Here is a 9,965-nt window from a genome sequence, read left to right as displayed (position 1 = left end):
TCCGAAATGCCCCCAAAATGGCACTAAATGATGTACAAACACACCAGATGGATTGCTAATCTCTTTCTATGGCTTCTTAATGGTGCATTCACAGCCCTTTGGAGCAAACTCAATTTCTCTCTGTGTACTCTATTTCCACTTTTGCAATTTCAGAAGAAATCATCCTGGCAAACATATTTTGTGACTTGGATGAGAGGTAATTTATACAATTGCTTACTTACTACAACAACAAGCAGCAACTCCAGTCACAGGAGGATGGATAGCTACTCATCAATCACAACTAAAACACATGAAAGAATCTGAACCTTTCTATGCAACTGCCAAAGCTATGAATGAAGGGACTACTCTGGAAATCTTGTTTCTTTGGGGTGGGATAGGGAGAGGAGAATAGTGAACAGCATAAACCAAAGTCAGTACTTTTTTTTTTTCTGGTTACTGTTATTGTTGTTTTGTTTTTCACTTTGACTTTTTTTTTTAAACAGGGTCTCCTTGTTGGCTGTCTTTGAACTTGCTATGGAGACCAGGCTGGCCTCAGACTCACAGAGATCCACCTGTCTCTGTCTCTGCTTCTGCCTCTGTCCATACTGGGATTAAAGGTTTGCATCACCATGCCTAGCCAAAGTCAGTACTTTGGATCTTAACTTCATGTTGTTCATTGAATCTTAAGAGAACTTTAAATGAGAAGGCATGGTGTGGGTGGCTGACATTTGCTTGTAATCTCAGGCAAAAGGAGGAGCATGGCTGCAAATTCAAGGTCAGCCTAGGCTAAATAGCCTAGGCAATGAAGCAAGAACTTGTCAACAAAAGAATAAACTTCAAATGAACCCAACTGAAAGCATAAAACTTGAACTGAACAAATGCCACAGACCTACGAGGAATCATTGTTAGGTCATCTGTGAAGGGATGTAGCTCTGGTTCAAATACTTGGGAGTGACTGGGCAAAGGGGTAACGAGATATGGTCACTTCCATTATTGGGCAAGTTGCCCCCTACCCCATATCTGTTTGTTGGAGGTGAGCCATAGTTACTCTCTAGGGAATCCTGCCTGTGTTTACCCATATGTTTTTTTTTTTTTTTTTACACTTCAGACCTAGTACAGATGTTTAAGAATTTAAGGTTGTATTGGTTTTCTGCATTCAGCTCTGATATGATGATATGAAGGTTTGTCCCTAGTCTTATCGCATCTTGTTATGTTGTGTTTGGTAGATGTCTCTGAGAGGCCTGTTCTTTTCTGAAGAGAAATGGAGAAGAGTGGATCTGAGGGAAAGGGGTAAGGGGGTATGGAGGAGTGGAGGGAAGGGAGCTGTGGTAGGGATGTATTGTATGAAAGTGAATTTAAAAACTGATAATAGTAAAAAAAAGAATTTAAAGTCGTATGTATACATGTGCGTGTGCGTGCACACACTTGCTCACACTCTTTGGACAGAAGAGCTCCTATATGAGGGTGGGAGAGTGTTTTTTTCTAGGTCAGTTGTTCATGATTATGGCTGCCCATTAAAATGACCTGGGAGGGGCTGGAGAGATGGCTCTGTGGTTAAGAGCACTGTCTGCTCTTCCAAAGGACCCAGACTCAATTCCCAGCACCCACATGGCAGCTCACAACTGCCAAGGGCTCTGACCCTGTCACACTAATGCACATAAAATAAAATTAAGTAAATTATAGCAATAGAATCAAATGACCTGGGAACCTTAACCATCTCAAATGCTCCAGACAGTCGGAATCACAACTACTAGGCTTAGGACTCAGAAGCCAGTGTTTTTTTTTTTAGCTCCCTGAAGTGATTCTGATGTGCCCACTGCTTTAAGCAGTTGAGATGGATGAAGTCGGTAGACTTCTAAGATCAGCAGAATCATCTGGTGATTATTGTTAGCATATGAGAGGATCATGGATTATAGAGGCACACTTTTCCATACACTGATGCAGTGTGCTTTGTTCAGGGGCATCCCCACGATTACTTTTCTCATTATTCTCTCCCCTCTTCTCCCCTCTCCATATTAAAAAGAGTTGGGGGATGTTGCTGAAATGAAGATTTGGGCCTGATGTTGGTAGAGTGAGTCTTTGCCTGACATGTGTGCAGTCCTATTCTTGCTCTTCACTCACACAGAAATCTCTGTGTGGTGACTTGTGCCTGTAATCCAAGCACTCAGTATGTGGAAAGCAGAAAGGCTAAAAATTCAACGTCATTCTCATTTACATAGTGAGTTCCAGACTAGCCTGAAATACATGAGAATCTGCCTTAAAAATTCAGATTAAATAAGTCTAGGTTTGGGGATACATTTTTTGAGGCATTGTCTTAATATGGAGCCCTGGTTGTCCTGGATGTAGCTGTATAGACCCGGCTGGCTCCCTAGATAATTCTGACACCAGTGGTCTGTGATTCAGCATTTGAGAGTCCCTCGCTAGATAATTCTACCTTGGAGCTTGCACATTTCCCAAGTCTTTTGTTTTATTAACTAATTGCTTTGACTTTTGACATATAAAGAACATATTTGAAAAAATCAAATTAGTTGATGTATGTGGAAGTCAGAGGACAGGGCTGGACTCAAACTCGCAAAACTTCCCTGCTTCTGACTCCTGAATGCTGGGATAAAAGTGTTCACCACCTGGGATGGTATTGAGTGGGGCCATCACTGTGGAGAAATGAGCTCTAGTAGACGTGCTAGAGCTAGACGTGACACATTGTCACTAGATATTTATCTATCCCTCCTGTACTTCACTGGCCAGCAAAGACTCAGCTGCCCCACAAGTGGGGTGTACAGGCCTTGTTGTCAGCGTAACATTGTCATGTGAGAAAGAACATGGCTTTTGTCATTAGACTAGGGTTCACATCTAACTTTGGAAGCTTAAGAATGGTATGAGGTTGGGGAGATGGCTCATTAGCTTAGACCTCTAGGTATGCCAGCACAAGGAGAAGACTCACACATCAAGGCAATTATGGCCACCACATATGCCTATAACCCTAGCATTGGCATAAAGATAAGGGCCAAACATAGGAGACTCACTGAGGAGTGTTGCTGCCAGGCTAGCTCCAGATTCAATGACAGAATGCCAGACAAAGACATCCAACATCACTGATCCCTGAAGACAAGCATGAGCACACACCTGTGCAGAGAGGAGAAAATGCTGGAAGCCCAAAGGGAAGAATTATGAATTATTCCTACAGAACAAGTGGAAGGGTAAAAGGGGGTGATTACTAATATTGCTTACATTTGCTGCTGGGATCAGTCACAAAGGGGCTGCTTTGAGTGACTCTGTGGTTGTTTACCAATCTGGCTATCAACTGGCATTTTACTTTTAAATTGCTGGGACTGGTAACAGAGCAGATATGGTCCACTTGCTGCTTTGTGACCCTGGATTTTGCACAATTTTGTCAATATTCGCACCAGGGCAAACCTCCAGGTAGAAATACGGATTCTTCACATCTCATCCATCTAGCTGCTCACTGACCTCACCGACACCTGCACATTTTTTCATATCCCCTTCTAAGAGCAAGAGGAAAGAACCCCACTTTTTAGAGAGTAAAGGAGGCACAGGGCATAGACTGCAGAGGGGGATGTCTAAAAAAAAAAGATATTATAGTACAGAGGCTTAAAACATGGACTGGAGTGCTGGAGGGAAATGGGCCAAACACTAGGTAGGACATTCCTATAGTTCCGTGATTCCATTCTGGAACCACTTGTTGCTCTCAATCGAGTCTCCCTTTGTTATTTTAGCTATCTGGGGTCAGTTACATGGCTTCTGACCCTATGAACATATGATTTAAAAGATTAGGGTCTCGGATTAGATGCTTAAATTTTATGAGCCCAAGTTTCTTTATTTGTGAAATAGGGTTTTAAAAGAAGTACTGTAGGGATAGGAATGGAGAGATGGCTCAATGGGTGTGACGTTTGCTGTGCAAGTGTGGGAACTGGAAATCAGATCCCCAGAATCCATGTAAATATTGAGTAGGCATGGTAACCCATTTGTAGTCCCAGCACATGGGAGGCAGAGACAGAGGGACCCTGGGACAAACTGGCTAGTAAGCTGGCTAGCTAGTCTAGATAAATCAATGACCTCTGAGTAAAGTGAGAGACCTCTCACTTCATTGTATCAGGGAGAAAATGATCAAAGAATATTCCTCTTGTAACGGCAAAAACAGAACAAAATCAGAAAATTACAGGTCAATACCCCTGATGAACATAATCAAATGTGCTCAATAAATACTTGTGAAACAAATATAGGCAGACATCAAAAAGCCAAGGACCATAGTGTACCAACAAAAAGGAAAGAAAGAAACCCTGATACCAGGCATGAGAAGCTCTCTTTGAGTTATTGGACAGGGTTGTGAAAAGACCCCCACAGCTTTGAAGGCTTTTGCTATTGCCTTTGGATGCTCCTCAGAGGTAGAAGGGAAGTCCTATTGCTGAAGACACCATGCACTTTGAACACAGAGCTCAAAGATCTCTGATCTATATTTAATCTAAAAACCTTTTCCCTGATGATCAGGGAAGATTTCTTTTCTTTTTAAAATAATTTTATTATTTTTTATATTAATCACAGGTTATTTACTTTGTATCCCCACTGTAGTCCCCTCCCTCCTTCCCTCCCAATCCCACCCTCCTTCCCTCATCTCCTCCCTGCCCCTCTTTAAATCCACTGATAGGGGAGATTCTTCTCCCCTTCCATCTGACCCTAGCTTATCAGGACTCTTATCAGGATTGGCTGCAATGTCCTCCTCTGTGGCCTAGCAAGGCTGCTCCTCCCTCAGGGAGGGGGGAGAGGTCAAAGAGCCAGCCATTGAGTTCATGTCAGAAATAGTCCCTGTTCCCCTTACTAGGGTACCCACTTGGATACTGAACTACCGTGGGCTACATCTGAGTAGGGGTTCTAGGTTATATCCATACATGGTCCTTGGTTGGAGAAACAGTCTCAGAAAAGACCCCTGTGCCCAGATATATTTGGTCCTTGTGGAGTTCCTGTCCTTTCCAGGTCATACTAACTCCCCCTTCTTTCATATGATTCCCTGCACTCTGCTGAAGGTTTGGTTATGAGTCTTAGCATCTGCTTTGATACACTGCTAGGTAGAGTCTTTCAGAGGCCCTCTGCAGTAGGCTCTTGTCCTGTTACTTATTTTCTCCTACTTCCAATGTCCATCCCATTTGTCTTTCTAAGTGAGGATTGATCATCTTACTCCTGGTCTTCTTTCTTGTTTACTTTCTTTAGGTGTACAGAATTTAGTATGTTTATCCTATCTTATAGTTCTAGTACCCACTTATAAGTGAGTGTATACTGTGTGTGTCTTTCTGCTCCTGGGATACCTCACTCAGGATGATCTTTTCTAGATCCCATAATTTGCCTGCAAATTTCATGATTTCCTGTTTTTAATTGCTGAGTAAAGCAAAGGACACTGTTGTCAGACAAAATGACAACATACAGACCAGGAAAGGATCTTCACCAACCCTATATCTGACAGAGGGCTGATGTCCAGAATATATAAAGAACTAAAGAAGTTAAAAGGCAATAAATCAAGCAATCCAATTAAAAAATGGGGTAAGGAGCTAAACAGAGAATTCTCTGTAGAGGAATATAGAATTGCAGAGAAAAACTTAAAGAGATGCTCAACATCATTAGCCATCAGGGAAATGCAAATCAAAATGACCCTGAGATTTTACCTTATACCCATCAAAATGGCTAAGATAAAACTCAATTGGCAACACATGCTGGAGAGGTTGTGGAGAAAGGGGAACCCTCCTCTATTGCTGGTGGGAATGTAAACTTGTGCAACCACTCTGGAAATCAATCTGGCACTTTCTCAGACAACTAGGAATAGCGCTTCCTCAAGATCCAGCCATACCACACCTAGGCATATATCCAAGAGAGGCTCAATTAGGAATAGTGCTTCCTCAAGACCCAGCTATACCACACCTAGGCATATGCCCAAAATTTGCTCAAGTACACAAGGACATTTGTTCAACCATGTTTGTAGCAGCTTTATTCATAATAGCCAGAACTTGGAAGTAACCCAGATGTCCATCAAAGGAGGAATAGATACATAAATTGAGGATCAGTTTTCATGGTACCTGAAGGAGCCATGCAATATTTCAAAGGAGGGGAGCAATGATGTTTTTGAACCACAAAATGAATAACAGATAAGATAATCCTAAGGGTGCAGTAGTGGCATACATACCTTGTCAGTAACCAACAGCTCTCTAATTTGACTAAAGACCTGTTCAACAAAAGGGAAATTATATCTTGTACTGTAAACCTAGTGAGCTACCCAGGACTAGTGAAGTAAAGTCATGGATCTTAGAGGAGACTTTATAGCTACCACTTTAGTAAAAACAGCACAATTCCTATTTTCTAATTATTCATCCACATACCCACAGATAAGTGTATTTCTCACCCTTCATCAATGAAACTTCTTTTTGTAACAGATGAAGACCATTATGGAAAACCAAAACCAATCAAAATGCAGAGTTGTGGAGCCCAAATGCTACTGATTTATCTACAACACAACTCCTGCATATAAGGCTCAGGGATCACTGTAGAAGTGGGGTAAGAGAGATTACATATGCCAGAGGAACAGGGAATTTGCTGTGAATTTGCATTTCCTTGAAATTTCAGAGGCTACCGCCATGGTGTCTCACTAACATGGCTGCCTAAACCTGAGTTGAACAAAGAAGACTCCAATGGACACTTAACATGGATAGAAGAAAGCTCATTAGGACTCAGCCCTAAACAAAGAACTATAGGCAACTAAGGAAAGGTGAGAATAGGAGAAACAGTCCTCCGCAAGGAAGAGTACACCAAATGGTCAGCCCTAAAAACATACATAAAATAACATTATATAGACTGATATAGACTGAGCAGGTTGCATTTATATTTATGCATATATATGTATTCACATATATTTGCATGTGATAACATATATTTGCATGTGAATGTGTGTGTATGTGTTTATGTACAATTAAAGACAAAGGGGCCAGGAATTTGAAGGAGAGAAAGAGAAGAGGTACATGGGAAGATGTATGGAGGAGGGGAAGGGCAAATGATGTCATTATATTATAATCTCAAACAAAAAGATGCATGGGCATCTGAATCTGTATGGTAATTTAAAAGCTTTACAGAGTGCCTACAGAGGAGATTGCTGGGGAAAGCCATAATTTCTCTTGAGTTCCTTGCATACTGCTCCTGTACAATGAGTATTGGTTCCCATTTGCCTATTTAATTTATTCTTTTGGCTTAATATGCCCACAAAAGTGTAGAAGCTTACATTTTGCTCCCCACATAAGGCTAAAGGCATAAATCCATAGATTGAACTAATTCATTTAGTCAACGAATGAGTCCTTTGTTTATTTCTTCATTTAATAAGCACTAATGACTTTATGTAGAACTGTGATATTCTGTGAACAATAAAAATCATTCTAAGACAATAGGTCTAGATATCTTGAAGCCTATTGTCAACTACTTTCGACAAATCATAAGTTGTTTTTTTTTTTTAGCAGACTTTAATAAATGAATGGGGTGAGAGGAGTATTTATTCACAACCAATAAGACACTCAAGCATGGGGGCTAGAGAGATAGCTCAGAGATTAAGAGCACCGACTGCTCTTCCAAAGGTCCTGAGTTCAATTCCCAGCACAGTGACTTGCAACCATCTATAATGAGATCTGTTGCCCTCCTCTGGCATGAAGGTATACATGCAGGCAGACATAATAAACAAATCTTAAAAAAACAAAAAAACAGCGACACTCAAGCAGGTTAGGAACCTGGAGGCAGGGGCCGATGTAGAGGACATGAAGGAGTTCTGCTTACTGGCTTGCTCAGCTAACTTAGAACCTGGGATCACCAGCCTAGGGATTGATTCACAGTCGTCTGGTTCTTCCTCCATTAATCACTAAACAAGAGAAGGCCTTAAAGGCTTGCTTCCCAGCCTGATTGTATGAAGGCATTTTCATAGTTGTTGTTCCCTCCTTTCAGATGATTCTAGCTTGGGTCAAGCTGACACAAAAATGAGCCAGCATGGAATGTTTATGTGTTCCATGTTCTTACTGAACTCCTAGTTTACAAAATAAAATCTCCCAGATTTCCCAAGACCCTGGGCTTAAGGGCACCAATTGAATTCAGTCCGAGTGTGCTACTAACTTATGCAAACAATTCCAGATTTCCATGGGATGGTGACGGCTTTTCTCACTCTGGATTGGCTCTGAAGGCAGAGGTGATTTGGACATCAATTTCAAGTTCAGGCTGAAAAAATACCTGTAAAGGCATGAACAAACACCTAGGCCAAATGGCTGCAGCTGGTTTAGTGCAATTGCTTCTCTTATTGGTTTCCAAGTTCTGTGGGTGTGGTGGCTGTGTCTGGTGAGCTAAGCTTTGGCTATATGCCCATTCCTAATACTGCAATCTCCTCTTTTGGATGGGGCCAGATCTTTGCTTTGAATTACAATGGCACACAGAGAACAGTCTGTTGGATTCTGACTTTTGTCCTTTACTTACGTTAACTCAAACCATTCCTTTCATTTCCTTCCTTGTTCTTTCTTTCTTTCTCCCTCTTCTGCCCCTCTCTTTTTGTTTTCTCTAAAAAAGATCCTTTGGAAACTAAAGCTTTAAGAACTAAAAGGTGCAGAAAACCCTGCCCCTAGAAGCATTGCAGGTGTGGCCTGCTGTGTCACATGTGCTTGAGTAGGTGACAGAGAGGAGAGAGGCTATGTCCACATTCAGTACTCTGACCTATAAACATCAAAATGATTAGTAGCCTAACAGTCCCTGAAAAAAAGCGAACCTGAGATGACCACCAGCCTGGCCCAGGCAGGGAGCTAGCCAGAGATGACCACCAGTCCAGTGCCGAACAGGGAGCAAGGCAGAGACTAGAAAACCCTGCCTGAGACCATGAGCCCTGGGTAGCAATGAGTCTGAGACAGATGACCCTTGCTTGCATGGGGCCACTGGGATGGCCTAGACAAGGCATGATTCCAAGACAGGCCATCAGACAGACACCATGGGACCTGGACAGGGAGCTAGCCTAAGATGACAACCACTCCAGTGCAGTGCAGGCCTGAAACAGGAAGACCATGCCTGAGATGACTTCTGCCCAGCACCATAATGCATGCGCCAGGCATGCCACCCCTGAGATCTCTCCTCGGATGATCCCAGACACTCAGAGACCCCAGGTGCCACTAAGAGTAGCAAGTAAGTGGTGGAGAAATAAAAGAGAAAGAGAAACAGAAGGATGTAGGCACAATGAAGAGAGGCAGAACTGGAGACTTGAGGGAAGTGAGGAACAGTCTGATGTGAGTAGCCAGTGATGCCACCTGGGGACCATTGTGGGGTCCTGGCCTGTGCTGCCTTCAGGGGACACATCTAGGTTCATGGCCCTGCAGTCTCAGAAGTCTGTTACCACCAAAGGCCAGGCAGACATCCTTGGTCTGGGCTGCAACCCAGGAACATGTTCATGTCAGAGGCCTGTGCAGAACTGGCCCCACCCCTCACCTGGGCATCCTGGGGAGATCTGACCCTACCCTTAGCCAGCTGTAATACTTGGGAGAGCGGGCCCAGGCCCCACACATTGCAGGAGTTGATGGAGGAGCTGACCCTACCACTCATCTTCCATGAGATGGCATGGACTAGGAAGAGATACCTTCCTTACTTCTCGTCCCTCACCACTTGTGGCAAGTGGGAGACCTGGCCCTTGTGTCATGAGAGCAGGAGAGCTGGCCCTAACCCTCACCTGCTGCAACAGAGGTGCAGGCCCTACACCTCTTTGCCTGGGCAGCACAGTAAACATGACCCTGGATGTGGGGTTTCAGGTGAGCCAGTCCCAAGGGCTTGGGAGTGGGAAGGCTGGCAGACTGGCCAGCTCAGATACCTCTCAGACTCAGATCCAGGGATTTGAATTGGCCCACTCCAACATCTACTCCATCCATGAATTGCTAGAGTGCATAAAGGGGCAGGTACTATAGATCTAAAATCACAAGATCTCCATG

At 43.1% G+C, this 9,965-nt stretch overlaps 1 non-coding gene across 1 annotated transcript; it reads left to right on the top strand.

The window, feature by feature from the left end:
- Positions 1-8,613: 8,613 nt before the first annotated feature.
- LOC129684849 (small nucleolar RNA SNORA17) lies at positions 8,614-8,746 on the top strand. The gene has a single exon (XR_008721408.1). It is a non-coding gene; the product is annotated as a small nucleolar RNA SNORA17 (small nucleolar RNA).
- Positions 8,747-9,965: the final 1,219 nt, after the last annotated feature.

This window comes from Psammomys obesus, unplaced genomic scaffold (assembly GCF_907164565.1).
Source record: "Psammomys obesus unplaced genomic scaffold, mPsaObe1.curated_primary_1811, whole genome shotgun sequence".
Taxonomy (NCBI): Eukaryota; Metazoa; Chordata; class Mammalia; order Rodentia; family Muridae; genus Psammomys; species Psammomys obesus.
This window is presented reverse-complemented; position numbering and strand designations above follow the sequence as displayed.